The following is a 25727-nucleotide window of genomic DNA, read 5'->3' on the forward strand; positions in this document are numbered from 1 at the left end:
GAGACAATCATTCTCCCACAATAGATACCATTGAGAAGGAGGAGGCTCTATCATCTTTATCTGTCGGCGTGTACCGACGCGCACCTTTTATCGGCGGCCGATTTCCGAGATCCTTCCGCGAACCGTCGACGAAAATTTCGAAATCAGAGTCGGGACCGGATACGAATTCACGGGACAAAGAGGCATATTCAGTAATAAATTATCGCGAGGCTCGCGATATAATTAATTCCCTCGCCGCCGCCCGTCCCCCTAATCGCCAGTCCTTCGCTCGAGATTAATCTCTGAATCCATAAATAATCCTCGAACGAAGATCCACGCGACAGGAGGAAACGATCGTGTGTCACCGATCGGTTTCCCTCCTCGGTTTTTTTCTTCTTTGCTCTCCACTTTCGGGAAAACGCTCGGAGATCGGGGTCGAACCGTGTTGTCGTTCTCCTAGATTTTTGTGTGCCCAGTCAATATTTGGTCGAAAGGGGGACGGCAGATAGGATCGATAAATTTCGACAGTTCGGGCATTCAGCGCATAGATGCCTCGCGCGCACAAAGAGTTGTAAACTCCCTTACAGCTGTCCCGATTGTAATATTATCGGACGGCGTTATATTTTCCTTGCTATCCATTCATCGGAATCTCGAGCCACGTGGGCTTCGCCCGAGATACATCACCCTAATCGCCGAGGAACCCTTCGATCGCGGCCGAGATCGCGGGAATAAAATTATCCGAGTTCGTTCACCGAGAGTCCCTTGTATTTTCATTTATCTCGCCTCGAGCCGATCGAACCCGCTCGATGCACAGTGCAACGAATGGACATTTTAGGTGGAGAAAAGTCATCTCAGAAAATACAGTTAGGAGCAAAACTGGTCGCACATTCTTTAAATCAGAATGACATTTTTATGAATGGACCGAACGACTTCAATTTCTCTGTAAGGCTAGAAGAATTAGTTTAGTAAATGACGTCTAAAAAATATCCTGAAAAAATGCATTTGGTCGGAATTGTGAGAAACAATAGTAAAAATCAATTTTTACTATTTTTTTTCGCAATTCCGACCAAATGCATTTTTTCAAAATATTTTTTACAATCATTAACGTTAACAATCGAGTGCTAAATTGAAAGATGCTTTGTCTATAAGAAATTACATGAAATTCCTATATTTCTTTCAAAAATTTTTGTTCGTGATTAAAATTACCATAAACTTAAAGATTGAGATCTCCTCTTCACAACGACAACATATAGGATTTTTTTAGGATTTTCTTCCTCCAAGAATTCGTTCCACTGTGCGATGGTTGCTCGAGTACGATTCCACGTCTGGTATATTGTTCATTATTATTTATCATCGCCTTTGGCGATGACAAAATTCTTTCAGAGAATTTTACATATCAGTGACAGGAGTGGCGTACATAATTTAGTAGATTTCGTATGAAGTCTTCATCGCGAGCCCGGTCCCGTCGCTCAGAAAGGATCGAACCCTAAACGCGCGACAGATAACCGAGCGATCGGGTCGCTTATCGCGTTCACGTAATCGTAACCCTAATTAGCGGAGCAATTAGCACATTTAAAAGTTCTCTATAACTCGTTGCCGATTATCTGCTCGGCGGTTTATTAATTCGGTTGGAAAACTGGTACGCGAGTGAACTATCCGTAGAATATTTCCCAAGCCTAAACACGACCGTAGGCCTTATGTATTATCTTTGCTAATCTTCAAAAATATCAGTCGACAAGATAGCACACACATTTAATATTGACCTGCGTCAAATAAAATTGTTAAATTGAATCCAATGAAGATCTTCCTGCGCCACTGTTTTTGCAATATTGTATTTGGAAGCGCGATAAAGGGAAGAGACTTGGAGAAAATAAAAACAGCGAATGAAAGAGGATGGTGCGAGGATTATTTCTGTATTTTCATTTCTCAAACAACTCGATTTTTGTAAGAGTTATAAACAGTTCGAGTCACGCGTGATCGATCACATTCGATGACAGGCGAATTGCTCCACGAGGAAAATCGATGGGGCGCAAGGGGAAAGAGGCGTCGAGAAATCTAATCGAACAGTACACATGACGGAGATGGCCACGTGTGAATTTCACCGAGTCTGCATACCCATAGACAAGCAGGACCCGTCGAGGAACCCCATGCCCGACGTTGAATAACAAGTCAAACACGAGTAGCGGTTTATCGGTCGCGTTACCATGGTAATTATGCGACTGATATCGATAAACGTGCCGTGCGCCTAGCGTGAGCCGCGTATCGATAAACTATCGCCGATCGGGATAGGTAGATCCGAAGGAATTGGCCGAGGTAGGTCTACGCTTCTTCAAACTTTATTTAAATCATTCCCACTCGAAAATGTCCAATAAAAACGTCATTCAACAAAGAGTTACACCAGCTGTAGAAAGTCGATCGATCGAAGCGCTGCTCGATAATTTCTCAAGTAGAGCGGGCCCGGGACTGATCAGACAGGACGACGGATTTTTCAACAAATTGCGACGGTCGGCAACTCTCGTTTTCGCCGCGAGAATCGCACGATACTCTGAAAACAACGATCACCATACAAGGATGGCTTTCCATATGCAAATGTTCGTGCGAGCCTGTTAACTGCTTTTTTTTCAAACAAAGTGTACAAAGCTCGTAGAGAATGATGGCGCGCGGTGTTCTCGAGAGACGATTCGCATAAAAATCCGATAGAATCGTTCCGAGTGTCAGGGCTCTCAGGGCTGTTTCCCCTTTCGGCGAAATTGAGTCGGCCTGCGCGCTCGCCGATACTTTTCCCTCGACCTCGGGACTTAATTGCCAGCGGCGGGTAAAGATAATTGGCATTTGGCAGAGAGTGATCCGCGATACGAGGCCCGCCGGTAGCTTCTTCTCGGAAAGAATCCTTCTGTTTGTACGTTTTTCGTCTTGAATTTGCGCCGACGTCGTCCAACGCCGATCGTAGATACGACGGGAGACGCCGCCGTCTGAAAGACGACCCCGTGCGTCGTCGTTCTTTTCTTCGTTCAGGGAAGAGCCTCTCTGTCCGACTTTCGCGAACGATATTCCTCTATCTTTCGATTTCCTCGACGTATCTGCATCGGCGTAGTAAACCCTTCGCGCGATAAGCACGGGACGCGAACCCCCCGTTATTATTACCGTAGAACACGCTGTGGCTGAACGGCTATTATTCCTCCGGACTGCGGGCCATTCTTATTACAATCTTTATTGAACTGTATTGCACTGGAGCCAAGTATGAATCTCTTTCCAAAAAAGTATTACCACCGAGGAAAATTCGACACGCGCAGTGTGTTTCCCTCTGGAACGTGTCTCTGCTAGGATTGCGACTGGACACAAAGGATTTCCTGCGTTTCCCTGGATCGCCCGGGGTTCAACGGGTAATTTGTAGAGGGGAGGGTCGCAGGACACGAAACAGGCCCGAAAAAACGTCAATTACAAGGATAAGAGTGTCAGGGCCGTCGCGGCAGGAGGTCGGGGTAGAATTCCACGTGCCAACATTTTTTCCCGTGGTCGAGAGGGATCCGTTACGGTGACGAAGGATCGACACACGGCCACAAAAGGGGAAAACGAGCCGGAGGATCGTGGAAAGAGGGTGGAGAGGTCGAGGGAGCAGGATGCCAGAGGCCTTCTGCGACTTCTCAAGCGCACTTCAAGCGATCGGTGCCGTTGCTGTCAAGCAGGAGCACCCTCGCCCGTTACCTACCGATTAAAATACCATTCGATGCGGAGGACCGAGAAACGGCCGGTGATTTTTTTAAATGGAAACGTATGTTTGTTTATGCATCGGTCGATGAAGTTTCTTGTTCTCTGTAAAATAGTATTAAGATCCAGAATACAACTGATTCATTGTGGAAAACGAGGCAGCCCTTGATGGTCGGTTATCCAGTACAATTTTCGCGAGACCGACGAACGGAAAGGGCTTCTCGCGGCGCGTCTCTATCGGAAGTCGCGTTGAAAAATCGCCACGATAAACTCTGGACCACAATAAACCGGTCCCTCACTCTGCTCTCTGCTCTGCACCGCCGACTGAGACTAATTGCGGCTCCGATTGCAATGTCCTCGGCTATTATTGTAATTTGCAACTGGATAGCGTCTGCGAGCCGGCGAACGCGGTACTGCGATCGAGCGTGGTTCGACGAATCGGCGAAAATAATCGGCAAAATTGGGCCACGCGAAATATCATCGAGCTCCTCCCGCCGCCGGGAGTAGGACCTTTCGTTTATCGTTTGATGGTCGGTTTTTTCCTGTTTCTTTCGAGTTATCGGCCGGTCGTATTGTCTTGCCGACGAGCCGAGAGGTCTTTCGGGGTCATGATGCAAGAGCACGACGCCTGACAGCGGCGTTGCCGAACGTCATCTCGCGGCGATATCGAACGAGATTCTTCTTGCAACCCGATACCGAGAGGAAACTTTCGGGACCTCGAAGTGACAGGACGTCGATCTGGATCTGAACGAGGCAAGTAGGATTTACAATTTGAAAGTTGATTAGGAGCAGGAGGAATTTTGTTCCCGACTTGAAACTTCTTTCCACTCGGTGGTGGACTGTGTTTTAGCAGGAAGGGCCCGAGTGTCGCGCAGGGTTCGGGATCTCGGTAGCGAGTCGAATCGGTCCCCTCTTCCGCGTTTGGATCGCGAATACCGCAGTGACGACCGAATCCTCGTAAATCTCCTGGCCGGCTGGCCACCCGCGCTCGCCTCGACCGAGAGATCGACGAACGAGAAGGAGAGAACGAGAGGAGGGCTGGGAGAGAGGACCGGGGACCGAGAGGGAAAAGAGAGAAGGCTCGAGGCGGGGACTTTTTGCTCGGTACACATGTGGCCAGCGGCGATTCGGTCCCGATAAAAGCTCGACCACGCTGCCCTCGGTTCGCGAGAGCAGGAAAAGGGCCGGAGATCGCCACGCAGGAGAAACAAGAGCGAGAGAAAGAGAAAACACGGCCGGACCTCGCGGCTCTCCGACAAGTTGAGCGAATCGCGTGTGCGATGGTGCGCACATCCGCGCGCCACGAAAGAACGAGACCGAGAGGAGGATCGGGCAGCGTGTGCCCAGAGCGCGTCGTGCACGTGCACCAGTCGCCACCAAAGAAATCATTCTTTCGCTGCACCGGCCGCCGATCGAGCCTCGACAAGCCTAATCATCCCTTCGAACACTCCAACCCCCTTTATTCCGCGAAACCCGGCCCGCTCCGCTCCAATTCGTTAATTCCTCGAGGCTGTTCGCACGTGTGTCGGTATACTCAATTTCAAGATGATCGTATCACGCTGCGAACGCTTATATCAACATGCATTGCCGTCTTCGTGACTAATATTTAAAGATCTCGCATTAAAGTACAAGGAGTCGAGCGTTCATCACTCGCTACCGTAAGTAATAAGCACCTAAATTGATTCAAGTCGCTACCAAGTGATCCGAGCAAAGTCTCCGAGCGCAAACGAAAAGTGGAGGAGCCCATTTTCAAAATAAAGACGTGTATCGTAGCGTGTGAAGAGCGACGGCGCCGAGGTAATAATTTACCGGTATATCGGCTCGCTCCACAAGTGGTTGCGGAGTGACAATGAGAAAGGGGAGCGTGAAAGTGGAGGGTCTAATTTCCGTGGAGCGGCTGTCGTTGTAATCGAGGAGAGTTGCCATGGCAGGCGAACGGGGGAGTACAAGTGGTCCGGGAGAATTTACGAGTTTCCCAGAAAATCGCGGCCCTCGGACGGTTTTACGAGGTCGCTTAACATTCTCGCTCGTAAAGGTCCCACTTTCGCTCGTGACGATACACGGAGGGCGCGTACGGACCCCGATAACGATGGAAACTCGATTCGAGGGATGTCGGTTACGCGACCTATTTTCATAGTTCCTGGCGCCCGTTGATTATATGTATATTTTTCAGCGTGAAATCTCAACACTTTACGAGCGACTCGCACGGCCGTTGGGCCGCCGTCGCTTTTCCAAAGGCAATTTTCCGTCCAGTTTCCGAGAGAGAGAGAGAGAGATTTAATGTTTCACAGTTTCTCGAGCCTCGAGAGGAACATCGATCGGATTTACGATCGAGCATACGCCGTGGTCCAGTGGCACGCGGTTCGGGTCAACGCGGCCCGCTCGTAAAAGACGAACGACTTGTTTCGTCTAATAGCTCAAAACATGGTTGCACCCCGTTCCCACCGCCCCTGGGCCCTACTCGATAAATTTCCTCGCGACCCTGTCAAAATAACGCCGGGAAAGGAATAAATCTTCCACGTGGAACGTTCTCAACGAGCAACGTTCGCGTTAACGCTGGCCAACGATCTCTATCGGCTCGAAATTCGAGTCGAAATTTGCTGCGCACTTTTACGAGCTCCCGCCTCCGAAACGGAAACAAATAAATGAAATAAACTAGGCCAAGTTCGCTCGAGTTCCTCCTTCTTTCCGCACCGTCGCTAGACACGCTTTTGCCACCGGAGTACTCCAGTTCGAGCTGCGATTCGACACCGATCTGCAAAACGAAGCAAATTAATCACACGAAACCTTCAAAGCACCTTCGCTTTTCACTTACCGCTTTCGGATCCGAAGTACTCGCCAGATCTAGATCCCATTAATCTTGGCAGCATCGCATACAGCTTAACTGGAAACGCTAAAGTTTCTGTGACTATGGGAAATGTCGTACAAGTGTAACGACAACAGATTTACGAGAATTTCGGTCTCCTAAAAGTATTAGTATCCTAGCCCGGATCAAGTTTGGAGTATCAGGGGCGAAGGGGGGTAGGTAAGGACGAAGATTCTTTTCGAGGACACTTGTCGGCGTTTCCCCGAGCTGTCAGTCGCGTGACGCGTCCGAAGAGGACTCGAAAGTGGCGCTGGTGGTTGGTATCCATGCTCGAGTAGGCGATCGAGTCCGCTCTTGCAGACGGTCACGGATAGCATCTAGAGTTTCTCGGTTGTCCGGCTGCGTTCCCTCAAAGTTTCGTGGCTGCACGGCTCGCAGCAGACCGTTTGGTTTTTCTTACGTTCGGTTCGTTTGACACTTGATAGCGCTCGAGCGTGGATAGCTGCGCGTACAGCGACGCATCTTGGCTTCTTTGCGCGCGAGCCATCTTCCTCTCCTCTTCTTTTCTCTTCATCTACACCAGCACGATCCTCTCTCCTCTTCCTCCTCGTCTTTCTCTCCCCGGAGGCTCCTCCGCGAAGGCAGTTTCTTGCCGCTCGCTGCCTCGTCCGTCGACGATACGATCTTTCCTGTTTGATAAATCACTACCGGAAATTCCGGCAAAAAACCGCATCGCTCGTTCGCGCTCCAGATACCGAATCGACACCGGCCCCCGGAATCCGCGGAGAAAGCTCGGCCGCGTTCCATTTTTCCCCGATTTTCCCCGACAACGCTCGCGATTGTGTGCCTCGCTCCTTGCGTAACTACGTGCGATCGCGGCGTTTCCGCGAACACCGCGGCTATCGCTCGAAACGATCGTCGATTCCTTCTTTCCTCCGCGGAACATCCTCGAGACTCTTTTCAACGGCTTTCGTCGTTTTTTTCCCCGCGTCGAGCCATAAATTTCGTGGCGCGTGCGGCGCGGCGGCTAGCCACGATTAAGATACAGAGCCCCCTTTGTAAGAGTATTTATTTTACTAGCCGACAATTATATGGGAACGGTGAGGCGGAAATTGCGGGAGAGGATGTTGCAGGATCATCTTTCTCATTTTCTCATTAGGCGATGATACTTACAATTGCAGCAGCAGAGTTGGACACAGATGGCCCCGTGGGGCACTGTTCCAACTCCGTCGAAGTCTGGAGCTGCGATGCCACGCCTGCTCGGTGCAGACCATGCCCATTCCGCATAGGAAGAAGATAAGAGTTTTCTGTGCAAATTGTTCTATCACTTCTTCCTCTGATGTCTGCCCAACACGTTGCCAATCCTCCCGATGATTCGCAAACAAAATCAGCTTTCACAATGATCTCAGAATCAAATCCATCTGTCAAATCATTGTGAAAACCAGTTTCGTCTTGGCCGGGCTAACCCGGACGTCGGATCGCCGGCGCGTGCAGACGCGGGCTGCAATCAGACGGTGCTGATTAGGTTAATGAATGCATCGTCCACCTAGAACATCGCGTTCATCGCAGAATCCTCGAATCTCGCCTGAAATTCCGGTCCCGTTTTACGTCTCTGCAGAGCGCCACGTTGATCCGCGTGTCGGATCACCGTGACCCGTAGGAATGCGAGGAACGATGATCGGTGATATTTAAACCATCATCGATCCTCCAGCGGCAGATCGACTTGGGAGGTTTTCATCGTCCGCTCCGAGGAGTCTCACGAAGGCTGGAACCGGCTCACGGTCGAGCCCGACCGTCGAAGATCCGCGGCAACACATATTTTCAGGATTGCTCGGGCTCTCGCTAATTAAAGAACGCTCGTAGATTTTTCCGCGACGGCGATACGAGCCGCGCGATACCGCGGATCATTAAGAACGAGGCCGAGATCGACGCCGAGGATCCAGGGGGGACCTGTGCTCAAGTTCTCGATCGCGTACCCGATCCTTTCGCGGGTAAGAGCGTCGGCGTCGGCCAGCGTCGGAACGTGAGCGTCGATCGACCTACACTATTTTGCACGTGCGCTATCAACCGGCTGCGATAACGCGCTGACGGTTACACGAACCACCGATAAAGATACCACGCGACCCCGCGACGACCCCGTTGCGATTCCGTGGAACTTCTCGACTTTCAACGAGCCTTCGCGGAGACTCACAGCCGCCGGATCGGCTCCGAGTGATCCATGGATCTCGCTTCAATCGCGACCACTGTCCTCCTCCCGTCGACGATGTCAACCCGGGACCAAGCAGAAATTAAGAGAGATACCACGCGACCGAGCTCGACGATATCGTAACGACACGAAACATGCCGAACGGATCCGTGCGCCGATTACGCGTATCGTGAATCCTTCCGAGAATTAGACCGCTAGTTTTATCTAATTAACGCGGTCGCTCCCCGGCCGACCCGATCGTAAATATTAATGAGCGGAGATCGTTAGAGCGTCGTCAGTGCTTGTTCCGTGGAAACGAAGACGGATTCATTCGGTATCTCTTATCTCGGAAGTCGAGGGGTTTCGAATTAATCGTGCGCAATTATTCAAACGCTATCGAACGATCGAACACGAGTCGAAAGATCGACGCTAGCGCTTGCTCGCTGACATACCGACCGCTTACAGTTGCTTTTACCAGTGATAGGTAGTACAGCGATGGTCGGTACGCCGTCGACGGACGGTAACACCAGCTCTACGTTGCCGACGCACGCTAAGAGAAGATCTAGGGAATTATTTGGCCGGTACGGCAGGGATCTGCATCATTGCAGGGACCTGCAAACAGTCATTGGAATGATAAATCAATGTCAATTAGCTGTAGAAACGTTTTGCTCTGGACTCGAGGGACCTGTTGCGCGTGGTTAAGAGGCAGAGTTTAGATCGCGGCGAGATAGAAAGAGATTCCTTTCGAGAATTTCATCCTCGGATAAAAGACGGTCGTCCCACGGTTCCCCGGCTCGAGGGAAAGGAAAATTGGATCGAAGGGAGCCGGGCTGCTCTCCGGGCACAGCCCTCCTCGGCGTAGTAAGAGGAAGAGGCGTAAAAGTCATTCAGACCAGCGTCGAGCCATTGATAGAGGCGACGAAGCGAGGTCAGCTATTTGTACGCGTGACAGACCCCTCCAGAGAATCTCGCGTGCGCGGACGCGTAAATGTGTAGATGTAGAAGGCGAACACGCGTCTATGGTGAGCGCGTTCCATCGGGAATGCGTGTACAAAACCGTTTTTAGAGGCTCTCGATACGGGAAGCCTCGGGGGCAAAAAGAGAGTTTCGGGGATTATCTGGGTCTCGTCGGGAGGAGAGCGAGCTTGCTCGTGATTCACGATATTATTTTCGTCTTGTCGCCCCGGCCCGGTGCTGCTCGGATCGTTTCGCGGCACGGATCGGATCGGCCCTCGCGCGGGAGGAACTGTTTCGAAACGCGTGCGCGCTCGTCCGTGTCTCGTCACGAACTTTTTAAATTCCATCCCGCCTTCGTGACCGGGAACCGTGTCTTCGGAACGCGACAATAACGATGACGTAGAGCACACAAGAGAATAAGGGGGAGGGAGAGAGAGACGATGACGCAATCGCGTCACAGTCGAAAAAATATTAACAGGATCGATTATATAATTTGCTGGAGGAGCTCGTGTCACGGTTGGCGCCGCCGCCGACGACGACGACGACCACTGCATCGCGATTCAAGCTGCCACTCTCTTCGTCCGACCGATCGCGGTTCTCGATCCTCTTCGTCTGGCCGACGACGATCGAGCGCAGCCGATTACGAGCAATCGGGCCGCGCGCAGCAAAGACGGATCTTTTCCATGCAAGACCGATCGCGAGGAACACCTTGACAAGGCTGCCACTCTTGGAATTCGCTTCTCTCTCGGCATACCGACAGAGTGAGTAATTGAGCGAGCCCGTGAGCGAGCGAGACACCGCTGAACGGAGAGAGGAGATCGAGGAGAAAAATATTACCGGGAAGGAGAGAGTGAGACGGAGCAAAGCTGTGGCAAAAAGAGAGAGAGAGAGACACAGGAGGAAGAAGTTGCGCTGTGAATAACTACGCACACCAACCGAAAGAACCGTAACTTCGAAAAGTGTCACGAGACGCGGCGCGGCCAGCCGACGACACTTCTTTTCTTTTTTCCTGGTTCGTGACCCGCCGCGAACTATGCGAAAATAGGCCACCCAACCGGACCTACGACCACCAAGCTACCGCTCACCGAATCGCTCGATTCTCCTCATTTCTGTTTGGAAAAAGTCGCGACAAAGTGATCTTCTGGAAACGGGGTAGGTGATTATTCCATAATTTTTGGAAATCTATGGCCCGTCGCTGAGGACCCGAAGAAGCTTTCGTTTGGTACAGCATGATGATTGCGAAGCTTATTAATAGGCTCCCGGTAAATCTATTCAAGAATGCACGATCCGCCAGCAGTCTTATATCAGTTCCTTGTACTACGATTTATTTTACGATCACAATGATCAGAACTTCTTTGTTCGCAATTTCCTAGAAGAGAAGGAAGATTTATAACCGCTGTACGCCTGTGTATTCTCTAAAGGTTGAATGGTACTGCTTGTTTCAGTGGAACGAGTTAATTGAACATAAAAAGAACTTTTTAAAAACCACGTTTATATTAATATGCACTAAGAAGGAGAAAATATCATTTTTCCTGGTTCTCCATAATATTTTTTACAAAAATTTTAAGCAATTAGTTCAAAATTTAATATAAATTTAAATAAAATCATGACATTCGTGACTGCAAATAATAGCGAGGAGCGCTAAACTATATTGCCGTAATCTTCGTGGACGCTCCACTAAATATAGTTTAGCTTTCATTTTTATAGTCACTATAATGTCATGATTTTATTCAAATTTATATTACATTTTTCTATCTATTCCGACACCAATTTTATAACAGAAGAAGTATGGAACTGATTGCTTAAAATTTTATGGAAAAATATTATTAATCATTTCACTAGATCGGTATTTTATGGAGAACCAGCAAAAGAATTATTTTCTCCTTTTTTAGTGCATTTTAATATAAGCGTGGTTTCTAAAGATTTTTTATATATTTTATTTTCTACTTTTATTGTCATCGGAAGCAAGTGTGCATACGAAATTTCAGCAAGATTGGACTATGGGAAGAGGTTTAAAATACGATTACAAGATTCGACGCATCCAACAACAACACAAGTTAAGATAAGCGTGTTAATAACTATTAAGATTGATCTCTTGCAACAGAGTCCAAGCGCCAATATACAAGGTCGGCTTTAAGTAGGAACTAAACGATCGAAGAATCAGAAGTTTTCTGAACGAATACGTGTCTACAAGGAATCTCATGTGTCTCGAAGGGACGAAGGAACGCATTCGAATTCGAAGACAGAATTCGCGACACGTCTCCAGCGAGAAGCCGTTCGAGCGTTCCTAGCTACCGAATCGAGCCACGCGCTTTCCGGCTTGCTCGGTAAGGAAAAAAAAAAGAATCTTTCATAACGTCCGCGTGTCCCGGCCGCTATTGGCGCTCCTAGGAGCTGATGCAACGACTCGTAACAAGAAGCCAGCGCGACTTCCCACGGTGGCTGGATTAAAGACTTGTAATCGATATCGAAAAAGCGGCGCGACCGTACGCGAGACCGAATGCTTGCTGTGCGACTATCGAAAGCCGCGACAGGGAAAGAGGGCCACCGAACCAAAGAAACGAAACGCTGCCAGAGGTTGGTGAACTTTCTACGAACGACTAGCTCGAGCGGCTTCGCTCGCATCGCCGGTTCGGAGCCGCGTTTAGAAGCAACAGGGGCATATCGTCGCGCAACCTCTTTCAAGTTCGTCAAACCTTGTCAAAAGCTTGCCGAGAGCCGCGTCCCCGTTCGCGTCCGAACGAGTGGAAACTGGAGGTGTTCGAGAACCCGAATATTCTGGATTCCGGCAACGCTGTGGCGAAAACGTCGGGAAAAATGGGCCCGTTGGTGAAACTAGCGATGGTCCCGGTCGCCGAATTTTCCCGTAGAAAGTTCGGCCAAAGCTTACGGCTAATGCTCTGATAAACGCGAAATCGCGCGTGCACTCGAGCAAAATGAATCACCCGAGGCTTGCCGTGCTCGCGCGAGTGTAGCTGGCGCGATCCCGCGTTCGCCAGCGCGTCATCCTTCTATTCTTGGACCGGCTAATTGCTCTAATTAAGAGGATCGCGACTCTGGAATAACTCGACGAGGTTTATATTTGTCCGGCGCGACGATGGCGGAACGGTATGGACGGTTCGAACGGTTGTCCGGCTGGCAACCACGATCGGGTCCGGTCCAGGCTTCGCGAAAATAACAGGCGCTAGATCGGTTCCTCGCGGTTTCTATTCGACGCGACCTCCTTCGACCGTGGAAGAATCCTCGATCTTCGCTCCTCGGGAAGTTGCGATCCGCTTGACGACCGAGGAGAGGACCGCGAGGAGAGAGAGAGAGAGAGAAAGGGTAGGGCATTAGAGAAGACGAAGTCAAAACGGCTCTGGTCTACCGTCGAACTGCCGCGTTCGAGGAGTGCTAGCCAATCGGAGAAGAGAGCGGGTTTGCGAAAAAGTAGGACCGGGCCGGGCCCAGTCCGTGGGACGCTATAATTTTTGTCGAATTAAGTAAAAGGGGCGATCCGATCGACGGGAGTCGAACACGCTCGTTCTCTCTCTCTCTCTCTCTCTCTCTCTTGCACCGGATGGAATAAAGATAAATTGAAAATTCGCCAACGCGCCAACGAGAAGAGGAACCCGATGCAGACGCAGGACCACACGAATCAAGGGTAAGAGAGGGTGGAGAGAAGGGGCGCGCGCGATTTCGTGGTAGATTTGGTAAAGTTTCGCGGAACACGCGCAGGGACGTCTTCATCGCGTAACCGGGACCCGATACGGCCAGACGAAGACGAACAGCCTGAACAGACCCGTGGAACAAGGAGAAGTAGAAGAAGAAGAAGAAGAGGGAACGACCGGCGAGAACTCCCCTGGAGAAGGAGAAGCAGCTAAAGAGGAGGAAGAGAAGGAGGAGGAGGAGGAGGACGACCACCTATACAAGGACCTACGCGGCCAGTGGGAATGGAATGCAGGTACGAGTCCAGTCTCCGACTTTACTCTTGCCTCCTCACCTCCTGACCAGCCTCCTCCTCCGCCTTCTCGTTCTTTTCTTCTTCCTCCTCTTCTTTTCCCTCCGGTATCTCTAGGGAGTCGATCCGCTGCTCACCGAATCACCGTCGTGTTCCACCTACCGGCTTCACCACCTACTACCTACTACCACCTTGCCCGGCTCTCTTCTCGTGCCTCTTCTACCACTATACTGCTACTACTAATAATACTATCACCGCCGCTATTGTCGCCGTCTTCCAACCGATCTTCGGCTCTTACACCACGCTGACTGCCACCGCTACCGACACCGTTTCTCGTCCGCGAGGGAAACCGCCAACTACAAAATATATGGAAGCTCTGCTCCCGCGTGTATTTCGGACACAATGTCGAACTATTTTCGCAAGTTCTACGCGCTGCTAGATCGAGTTGTGTATTTTCGGTGTAATTGTTTCGAAGACCGTGGAAATTTTTTGGATTTTCGGCATTGGGCGGAGCGGTGGACACAGTTTCTTTTTGTAGAACGCGCGAAGCTCGAGCGTGAAAGCGACGCGACGATAAATCGAGATCGAATTTGGCGATTAGGGTCGATCACCCAGCACCGGTGGCGGTGGAAAGGGTCTGCGAGTGGAATGCGGTCGACGCGCGGCCCTGCCGTGGGAGACAGCCCAGCGACCAGACTACTACTAGCACATTACTTACCGACGATCATTGAATGCCGCTTCGGAACCTATGAGTCATTGCTCCGCTCAATTTTTCGGTAGCGAGAGAAATTTCAATCGGCAATTTACAAATCGCCCCGAACAACATCGCCAAATAATATCTTTCGACATTGCCATTGCAGAGAAGATTTCGGAACCTCTCGCATTTTCCAGAAATTTGAATTTTTAAACAATACAAATCTTTAAATATCTTCACATTCAAATTTTTATCTGATATTTGGGAGAAAATCTCGGGGGAATGTTTAATCGATCGCGGAAGTTATCGTGGCGAGGATGGCGCGGACGCATTGCAGGCGCGATGGGGGAAGCGAGACGACCAGTTTGTCGCATGCGATCGAAAATCGCATCCAACATGACCGCGGCTTTACCCGCGGGAACGCATTCCGGCACGATCGCTCGAAGAAGGCCTGCGACGAGCGACTACTCGCCGTCAATCGGTCTCCTCGAGTGTCGTGGAAGTACGCCACGAGTATCATCGTGCGAACGACGAGCGGAATACCAAACGCGTGCGTTCCAGAGGAATGCCGAGAAGCGGAGGGCTCGCTGCGGTTGGTAGGATATCCTCCGCGGAGTCCCTCTGTCGGATCGTTGTTGTCTCTTCACGGTGACCGACACGCGGATCTCAATTATTTTCGCGAGCCTCTGCAGCCTCCGCGAACAACACGCTCTAACACGGCCTCAAAAACATTTTCTACAAGAAAGTGACAAAAATAGTTTCCTCAATCTGACTGTCCCGAAATTTTCTCGAAATTTGAAACGAAGAGAGAGATTTCTTGTCTACGGCGAAGGGGTTAAGGGACACGTTTCCGGCGTTCAAGGTAGCGCGTAGACGCGTTGTCATCGTTTCAAGGCTACGGTTCCGCCATTATAATATGATAATTCATCGATAATCCCGATGAATAATGGAGCGCGTTCGGCGGTGGTGTGCGTTATGTCATTGTCAATCCTAACGTGTTACGATCTAGCAGAGAGAGAGAGACAGAGGAACCGCTTCATAATGGATTAGGCTCGATTCATAGGTTTAGACGAGGCGCGTGGCACCCGTTTTCGCCTTGAATCGTAAATCGCGAATTGTTTTTTTTCTTTCACCGAGCGACCAAGATAATCGGCGAGAGAAATCGAGCAAGAAACGCGATCGATTCTCCCGTTGATCTCGCAAGGAGAGAATCTGTTCTCCGTGGTCTAGAGAGTCTCCGCGCGGTTTTGCGAGTCAATGATGATCAGAACAGCTCGATATCGAACGGGCATTTTCTCGCGCTGGGTTTCTTCTTCGTTGAAAGGCAAATAGTTTCTCTCCGTCGACCGATAGAAGCGAACCAGAAAAACGAGACACGTCTTCGGGTGCAACAGACTTGCATGAAAAGGATTGCAGACTGTTCGACTGTCGGACGGTACTTCGATCGCGAAGATCGATCATCGTTGGCACGGGTCACTGCGTCCGGGTCGAACGAAGTTGCAGAAGAATCGAAGCGGTCGCAGCGGTTCTCAAACGTCGAGGGACGTCGCTCGTTTGCTCAAGAGACAGACAGACTGTCTCTCTTCTCTCCAGATCGATCCTGGATTAGGCTCGCCGGGAGATTCTCGAAAATCCGGCAAAATCATGGGGATAGAACCACGTGGCGGTGTGTCTAGATCCGAGAATAAAACGGAAAGCGAGACCTTGGCACGGATTTGCCGAGCAATAATAGCAGCAGCAGCTACCGTTCTGTTTTTACGAGGCGGCCGTCGATCGACAGACGTACACCGAGCAATAATAAAGCTTGCACTCGTCGTCCTGGCGGAGATCAATAATACAGTGTTCAATATTTAATCGTGAATACCTTCGAGCTTTTCCGAAGAGTCCATTTAACAAAGTTTCCAACACACATATTTCTTCCAGACATTCATTCGATCAATTTTGTAAAAAATCCTTCTCTTACCTGAGGTAAAACAAGACTACTCTGATGGTTCGCAGCTGAAAAATGATGGGTAATTATAGTACAGATACTTTCCGGAGCCAGTACGCGCTTATATCCGTTCTTGACGAGGCGTAGTCACTCGGCGTGAGAGCAAACCGCTCCGAAAAGTCACACGACGACTCTCGGACAACGAGATCGCTCGGACTTGCGAACAAGCGAGCTCTGGGGAGCGGCGAGTCGGCGAGCCGGCTGCTTCCACGAAATCCTGAATGCACCTTTCAACCGCGCGAGCGCGTCGACCGTTTGAAGGAATTTGCCTGGGCTGGCTTCGCGCGTCTTCTATCTTCGATCCATCGAACTCGCGGCGACCGAGAGAGCAGAAAACCGGCTCCGCAAACTTTCGATTCCGTTGCCGACAGAGTGGCTCGTCGTTCCTCCGGACGAGGAGAACGGTGTCTTGAACGGATCCGAGGGAACTTGGATATGTCCTAAGGTTAGACAAGTTTCCGCGGTGGCACAATAGACGGTTTCACAGTCGTGGTTGCACCGGTGCGATCCTTGCTACAACGAGAGCAGCAGCTGGTGTGTCCCCCCCTCCAGGTGAGAGAAAAAAGGAAGGAACGGGAGCGGAGAAGAAAAAAGAGAGCGAGAGAGGAAGGAAGGAAGAAAAGACGGAAGCTCTCGCGATAGACAGAGAGAGAGAGAGAGAGAGGAGAGAGTGAGAGGGAGGGAGAGAGTGAGAGCGAGTAGAACGCGAGGTCTACAGAAGCCCCTTTCGCAGGAATTTTCAGCTCGCGTTCCAACAGCAGTGTGCTCGGTCTAATCGCGTCGAAGAAAGGAGGACCGGGAGCCCGAAAAAGGGGGCTCGGGATGGGCACGTGTCTCGGCCAGGACATCTGCCTCTGAAAAGGACCCACTGTTACGTCCCCATTATATCGTTTACCTTGCCAGCGAACCGCATCCCTTCCTTCCACGGTCTCTCTCCACGTCTTCGTTCCCCTCTCTGGGCTTCGGGACAGAACCGTCTCTAAGACGAGCAGCTGCCCGCCGCCCTTTTCCCTTGTGAACCGGACTACCGCACCTGCCCTTCGAGTTAAGAGGGTGACCGTTAACCAGCCTCGCGGTAATCCCCGTCGACGTTTCGGAAAAACCGATCTCTCCTGGAGGGTCACTGATCCACGACTACCGGTAGGTGTACTCGCCCCGTTGCGCGAGAAACGGGCCCGGAATTTCAGACAAGATCCTAGGAAAACTGGTCCCGGTGAGAAAGACTCATGCGCGCGCGCGTTCCAATCGACGATCGTCTAGGCCGGAAGAAGATCGGTGCGGTAACCCGTCTCTCGGCGGGCTAAAACTGCACGCGCGTGACCGTTTTAAATCCAGCACGCGTGCACGAGCGTCTCGGAAACGACGGATCGGTCACCGAGAATAAGAAAGAGCGAGAGAGCTGGTGCAAGCCTAGCTAGGCGAGCGAAAGAGCGAGCAAGCTGGTAGAGCTTAGGCAAGCTAGCTTGGCTAGGTAGCTGGGGATCCGCACGGGGATGGTCAGCGGATCGTAGGTGACGGAATGTAACAAGCGTCGCGGCGCTTCTATTTCTGATCCTCGGACGTCGACCCGCAGACGGCTCCCAGACTACACGCTAATAACCGCGCGAGAGGACCTCGGCCGGAGGATCAGGGTGGGATCGAGACCCGGAGAGGGACACGCGCGTTTGTCTCGAGCCGTAAACACACGTGCTCTCTCGGATCTTTACGTACAAGCTCCGCGAGAACTGGGTCGTCCAGTGCGTGTCGCGTCTGACCACGACACTCTGTTTCCACTGCATCGGTCAAACAGATGCTGAGTGATTCGAAAATATACCGCGCCGGGAGCTTACGGGCAGACCGCGCGGTATTGGACATCGCTTTTCGGAAAACAGCGTTTGCGTGTTGCTGTACACACTCGGACATCCTAACCGCGTCTCGCCTGGCTGGCCTTCGTCTCCGAGAAACACGAGCTCGAAGCATGTCGGGAAGTTTCGTTTCGAAATCTTCGGTTCTAAGGATGAAATCGAAAATTTTTCGCTGCTGCAATAATTGAATTATCTGCTCGCAACTTCGGGGATTGAATGCATGGACCTGATGTCGGTGGAGATTGTAATTTTTCTCAGAAGAGAAAGAAAACAGAGGACCACCAGGTAAAACGCTATTAAGGTGTTTCAGTTACGTTACAAGATCGAGCTGTTCTTTTTCGAAAAGCGAGTTCCGACGGCTTGCTGGCCACAGCAAGGCATACCTCTTCTCTAGGCAGTGTGACACGTATTCGCGCGGAAAAATCGAAACTGCCGTCTAGTCCTGGCGGCTAGAGACGCCGTGTCTCCGGTCGATGAAGCTGCGCGACGCTGCTCGAGCCGATCTGCAACAAAAAGAGTAGAAGAGCACCGCTGTAGCGCGCGTGCACAAGCGATCAAAGCGTTCTCAGGTAAAAATTGATTCGACGATGTGGCCCGGTGAGAGGAGAGGAGTGTGAAGAGAAGAGAACCGAGAGGAGAGGATAGAGAGAAAGAGAGTGCTCGACGGGCGAGTCGACGGTAGGGAAGCTTTAAAAGGGGCGGCACACTGTCCGTGTCTCTCGTCGTCATTGGGATTCTAACCGAGCTTGTCCGCTTTTAAATGAACGACCCCTCTCGGCTACGAAATCGTTTGCGTATACGCGCGGCCGACTATGCATACGCATGCACGCGCCGTACGAACGCACGGCCGGACGAATACCTTCTAGGTACGAAAGGAAGCGAACTTCCTTCCTACGTCCGATGTCACGCTCACCACACCGTTTATATAATCCATCCTGTGACGTCATGTTGTTTAATCCATTCATTACTGAACCGGCTCTCTTTCTCTCTCTCTTTCTGTCTCCCACGCGGGCCGGAGCACGCGAAAGCCGAAACGCGCGGGTCCAGCGCGAGCTTCGGAGCAAAGCGGAGCAAAACGGAGCGGAGCCGAGCCGACCGGAAGCTCGAAACCGGCGCGATTAAATCGCTGCATCTAATGGTGACCCGTCCACCTCCTTCCCGAGGTGGCTGAACCTGAACGGGAATTCGCAGCGATCTGCAAGCATGCTGATCTCATCTACGACGAAAATCATGATAGGAAAATTGTAAAATTCGCACTAATTTGCTATTACAAGAACGATCTGCAATCAGTGGAGCCGATCTCCCGGATCCAGCGAATTAGAATCCGTCGAGCGGATGGTTGGACGCGTTCGATCGGATCGTGCGAATCTCGTTGCGATCGGGAGAGGAAGAGGGAGGATGCGTGTGTCGGAGACGAGTGGGCGGACACGCACCGTGCCCGATTGCGATAGTGGGCCTCGATCCGCTCTCGAATCGGTCCGTGAAATTCCGTCGACAGAGAGAGAGAGAGAGAGAGAGAGAGAGAGAGAGATGGTTCGGCTCCGGCTCGATTTTCGAAACGTGCATCGAGTTTCTCGGGTTTCGTAACGCGTCCGGTGGTTCCCCGGGAGCCACCGGAAAACTCGATGGGAGCACGAGGCCAGCGCATGGGTTTAAGTTTAAAGAGACGCGAAAGGACGCGTGACAATCACTCGTGCTCTCTCTCTCTCTCTCTCTCTCTCTCTCTCGTCGAGTACATGCGAGTATGCGAGCGTGCGAGCGATAACGGCGATACGAGGAAACGGAACCTCGACGGAACAACGATTGGTCAGCCCCGTCGCGATATCGTGGGTCGTTAACAGCGGACTAAACTATTCCCGGTGCGGTCAGCTCTGACGTAAACGCGCCCTCCGACTGCCGATAAGAACTCTGACGCCTCCATTCAGCCGAGGAGAACACGGGAGAGGGGAAGAGTAGCGCGAAGGGGCCAGGGGACGCTGTCCGCCGGAATCGGATACCGATACCAGAAGTCGCGGGATTACGAAATCGGAATGAGCCGCGCGAGTTTTACGACATTCGAGAAAGAAAGAGGCTGCCCCATGGACATCTATGGTGTGGGCTCCGAGGCTCGCAGAATCTGTAAAGACCTGTTGCGCATTCCGCGTTCCGCGGTTTTCTTCGCACGACGACGCGTGGACACGCGAGCCAACTACGATTTCCTGCGAACGCACGTATGTACACGGTACAGCGATTTACGCAACAACCGCGCTATTGGTTGCTGGCGCAGGTGGCGCTATGACGCAAACCTTTTATCAGTTATTTGCGCTCGGCCCGGTATCGGAAACACGGACGTTGAAATAAGGCGGTGAATATAAGGCTGTTTTCACGTTGTCCGGTTGACACAACAACTGTACACCGAACGTTTTTTTTACTTTGTTAACCGCTGGTCGTACAACAGACTGGAAATGCAGATTTCACACGGAATCGAAGAATTTCAGATGTATCAATGTATTCGTTTCAGCTTGTTAAAATTTTTACAACCCAGACCTAAACCAGACTGTTCCCCAGGTCTTGTTGTTTCCCATCGCACCGTTAATTACCCTAACCGCGTTTCCGATTCACGGGAAACACCGTGGAAGACAATTATCGGATGAAAAGCGTGGGCCCCGGTGCGGTGTGTGGCTCTATCTTGTAAGCAACGTGGCGGCTCTATGTAACTGTCTGGCTCGCAGCAGGAGAGGGGAAGTGACGTCAGGAGCGGAAACGGAGCACGCATGTGCCGCACCGAAGGATTCGACGAGACGAGTGCGTGACCCAGTTACAATACAGCCAAAAAAGACGCTGGCAGAGATCATCCGGTCGGTCGGTCGGTGGGTTCTTTGCTTTTTTATTTTCGAATTCTCCACTGCGACGAGACGGCTCGTTGTCCCAATTCAGTGAGGCTCTAGGACCGGGGGGGAGATGGCTAATCTCTCGATTAGGCGAGAGTCGATTGTCGGTGGATAATTTGCTAGAGAGAGAGATGGAGAGAGTAGGGAATCGATACGACAGCGTATCGGTCGCGATTTTCGCACGTTCCTGGCAACGGGACACACCGTTATCCTTTGTGGGCGATAACCGGGAGGATTGGGCGTCTAGTTAACGTTTCAGCGAGCACTCGTCAAGCATTTACCCACGAATGTTACGCTATCGAGGAAACCGGAGTTCGTTAACCCTCCTTAAACCGTGAACGAGCGAGCTCGGTGTACACGCTCGTACACTCGCGCGCGCTGCTCGATCTGCCTGCGTGCGCAGTGAGAGAAAGGATATATACCTGCTAACGTTACACCAGCTACGTACACGTAGTCGCGATTTTTCGTCCGGATCTATGGGAAAAAGCGAAACCGAAAAACACCGGCCGAGAAAAAACCGCGTGAAAAGAGATCGAACAAAGGTGGACAGATAAGTTGTCGACGCTCGCGTTTACCCTCGAACCTTGAACGGTGGCCATTGTTGCGGTAAACGTGTGGGAAAAAGTATTTACTACGGAGAGAACGAAGAGTCTGCGGTTCATTCATGGCGAGTCTCTGAATGGCGAGAGAAAGAGGGAACGATCTATGCACAGGACGTGGTACGCAGAGATACGCACACCGACAGAGTCACAAGCACACGGGCCTCTGTTCGCGCTCGCGCGCGCACGCTTGCTCGTTCGCTTATTCGCTCGTGCTGGCGCTCTGCAACCGCATAAATAAATAGCATCGGTCTCGAACCATCGAACGATCGCGCGAATACCATGTTAAACAACGCGGCCACTGTGCTTAACGCTAAAAGCCACCGTGCATCGCCGAGTCACCTGCGCAAATTTTCAGGTCGTTCACCTCTCTCTTCTCTCGTTACTCGGCTCTTTGTTCCTCGGGAAAATTCTTCTCTTTCGCTTCTGGAAAATTTCTGTTCCGCAGGGGAATCGTACTTCGATTTAAAAGGTAGGCTCCGATCATGTAGGAGCGTGATGTTTTATAATTGAACGGCGAACTTGGTAAGGCGTCGCGGCTGGTTTTCGCCACGTGTGAACGCGGCGGCGGTCGCGTCGTTTGGCACTCGAACGGTTCACATTGCGTTTCCGGCCGGTGCAAAAGCGGACGGAGCGAAAATACTCCGGGAGATCGATTAATGCGGAGCGACCGCGGGCTGGTTTCGCCGCATCGCAGTCCGCAATGCCGGCCGACAAAAGAAACGAAAAAAAGAACGACGGAAGCGGGACTGGCATAGAACGAGCGAGCGAGCGAGTGCATCGGGCGAGTGCAGCGCGCCGGTGCATCGGACGCGCGATTGGGAAGAGCCTGTACGCGTGTACACGGCCATTATATAACGGCCCATATGCAAAGTACCCACACACTCGATACTGCCGCTTAGATAAAGGATGTCTGTAAAAAGCCCACAGTGATGGCGCATTGTGAAGTGACCCAGCAATAAAAAGCGCCGCTAAAGCGCTCGTAAAACACGGCAAAAACTCGCCAAATAAAGCACCAACCGGAGGAGACGAAGACGCAAGCACGTCCGGTCGGCTACCGCCCTATCCTCTTTCTCCGCTTTCGGGCCCTAAGCCTCCGGAACCTTCTCTCATCCCTTCACAGACCCTTCCCTAGCTACTCCCTTTCTTTCTCTCTCTCTGTAAAAGATTTTTCGCTCGATGCTACCAGAAACAGACTCGTTCCCCCGAAGTTTGCCCCACTGTTTTCAACGATCGCGACCCGGAAAACGACAGTACGAGTCGCGTTTCCGGTTCGGCGGCTCGCTGCTGAGAACCCCTGAGCCTCGAAGGAGTTCCCACGCTGCCTCGCGTCACACACTATAGCTGTATCGCGTTTAGATACGTCCCCGACGCTCGGTGCTGGTCCAAGCAATAGGACCACGTTGATTGGCCGATCCGAGAACCGATTACGAGGGAACAAACACGCTACTCGCGTACACGGCTATCGAGCTACACGCGTTCAGACTGAACCGCCGTCCCATCGATCGCCGAATCCATCTATTCGTGAATCTTGATTGCTAATTGACCACCGGTATTCGAATTATCCCTTATCGCGCCGGTCGAGACCATCTACGCGATGCGGAGATTCCCGATCACGGAGATTCTCCATTGAAAAATCAGAAAAAATTCACGAAATTTTTTCGTAAACATCCGTGTTCATCGCTGTACTGTGAAACTGGCGAGAATTGGATTTCGTAGACAATTTATTGCTCGTAAATAAATCGCAGAGCAAGGGGTTAAGCTTTAAATGGCGATAAGGGGTCGGAACTAGGTTTAGGAGGGTCACCGAGGGCGCGGCTGCATTTTTGACTCCTTTATCAGGCAATCCGGCGCACTCCGGCGCAATTAAGCGATCGTTCGCACGGGGCGACGCATGGGCGTCTACCTGTGGGAACACCGCGTTCCTCAACCTCGTGCTATCTAAACAGCGGCGATACGGCAGCGACCGTCGCGACGAAGAAGGTAATAACAATCTTCTAGGAAGTTTCCATTGTCGCGGCGACGACTGCGACGATAACCGCACGCAGGCCCTTGGCAGTTCTAGAAACCGAAAGAAAGAAAGAGAAATCACCGGTTTCGCGGAGAGATGGAATAAAAGGCGCACGCGTGGTCTGGTAACCTTTCGGTGAAATTACGCGAAATCTGTACGAACTTCCGTGTGTACCTCGAACCGACCGCTCGAACGCGATCGTTAGGCTAGCCTCGGGCATCTCTCGTGGATAACGAGCGCCTGGAAAAATAGGATAGAGAGAGAAAGAGAAAAAAAGGAGGTGGGAATAGCGAGTCGCTTGGGCGGAACGTTCTCTCTATACATACATATATGTGAATGGAAGGAGACGGAAGGAGAACTAGAGGAAAGGAAGAGGGATGTACGAAAGGAGAGGGGCAGCCGAGAAATATTCCCGCGTGTGCTCGCTCGAGACAGCCAAAGTTGAACGAACCCACGCGCGGACCTATCTTTGCTAATTTTTTAAAGACCCGACCCGCTCGCTGGCCGACGCTTCGGACAAAGACTGGCGACAGAGATTCACACAGATTCGACAATTCTCGTTCCCACAGGACGATCTCCAGTGGGCGTTCTCTGTATTATTTGGTTGGCGAACTTTCGGAACCAAGGTTTCAGTGTTTCCTAGTTAGCTTCGCTCATTAGTCGAGGAATTTATCTCGAAAATATAAGTCGTTGTAGTTTTACAGTAGATAGAAAAAATGCGAGGTTTCTTGACCGGCAGCAATGGGAAACCGCGACTAACGCGTCCACCGGACGGAACATTAATTAACAAAGACCGCGCGGTGGAATAGGTTCGATTATCGGTGTAATTAAAGTCCGCTTAGGCGGGACGGGATGCGGTGGGAGGTGGGCTCGATAAGGATAGTAGGCGCCTGGGCGCTGCCAGTGCTTTGTGTGACGAGGAAATATTTGTACAATACAGCGCGAGCTGGCGATACGGGTGTTTGTGTAGCAATTAATGATCGGCCCTCTCTCGAGTGGCTGGGGCGGAGTGCAGCGTCCGATCTTTCCGGGTTTGTCGTGGCCGAGGATCAATTCTGTAACAATAATGGTATCGATCGTCGATCGGGACGGAGAGCACATCGATCGCGGTAGATAAGCCGTAGAGGGACGTCGGCGGGTCTGTTTACGCCGAACGAGTTCACAGCCGTCGTCGTCGTCGTCGACGTCGACGTCGTCGGTGCGATCCCGGCACGTGTAAAACTTTCAAGGACGAGGCGTGTCTCGTTGAGCGGGTTACGCAAGCGGAAAACGGAAGTGGCCGCGCGCGGCAGACGTCGCCGCGTTTCTCTAATTAGACGACGGCCGCTCGGGAAACGGGGTGAGGGAAATGGACGCGAGAGATTCGACACAGGGGAGAGACTCGGGAGAGAAAAAGAAAGAAAAAGAGAAAGAAAAAGGGTGCACGGTTTCGCGGGTCGCGTGTGTGGCAGGGACGCACGTGCGTGGGAGCCTGCAAGAATTCGCGCACGCGTTAACCGCATGACGTCAACCCGCGCGCGTCTCGGAACAGCTGACCGCATTCCTTGATAATTGTTTTGCATAACCGTGCGGTTGGTTGCGAGGCGTAGGTTCCCGTGCACACGAGGACGAGCGATTTTTCGTGGGCCTCTCTTTCATCGAACAGAGAAAGACAGACAGACAGAGAGAGAGAGAGAGAGAGAGAGAGAGAGAGAGAGAGAGAGAAAGAGTATGCGCGCGGGGGAGGGGAATTAGCTTGCAGAGAAAGGAAGTTGTCGTCGTCGTTGGATCGCGATCCAGAGCGGCGGATTGGATCGGATCGGATCGAGCAGACGCCGCTTGTCCGACACAAGAGAACGAAAGAGTTCAGAGCGCCGAGAGGAACACAGGAGGGGAGAAAATTCGAAAGGAGCTACAGAGCTCGATGACGATGGTGGGGATCTTCTGGATCGACGGCCCTGTCCGATCGTCAATAGTTTCGCGGGCAGCGGCAAGCGCGTTGGCTTTTAAAGTTTAAAGAGCCAACCAACAGCGACAGCGGTGCCGAGCAGAGCAACAGCGGCGTCTAGGCATGCCAGCGGTGCTCATACCGTGTCGAACACGGACCATGCTCTTCCGCTACGGTGTTAACCTCTCGTACTGTTCAACAATATCATTCAACATCT

At 51.6% G+C, this 25727-nt stretch overlaps 1 long non-coding RNA gene across 1 annotated transcript in view; it reads right to left on the reverse strand.

The window, feature by feature from the left end:
* Window positions 1-1092: 1092 nt before the first annotated feature.
* The window catches only part of LOC143215360 (uncharacterized), a 36528-nt gene continuing 11893 nt past the window's right edge, over window positions 1093-25727 (reverse strand). Inside the window, exon 2 of the long non-coding RNA XR_013010360.1 lies at window positions 1093-18606. This is a non-coding gene — a long non-coding RNA (uncharacterized LOC143215360). The remainder of the gene's footprint in view (window positions 18607-25727) is intronic.

This window comes from Lasioglossum baleicum, chromosome 13 (assembly GCF_051020765.1).
Source record: "Lasioglossum baleicum chromosome 13, iyLasBale1, whole genome shotgun sequence".
Taxonomy (NCBI): Eukaryota; Metazoa; Arthropoda; class Insecta; order Hymenoptera; family Halictidae; genus Lasioglossum; species Lasioglossum baleicum.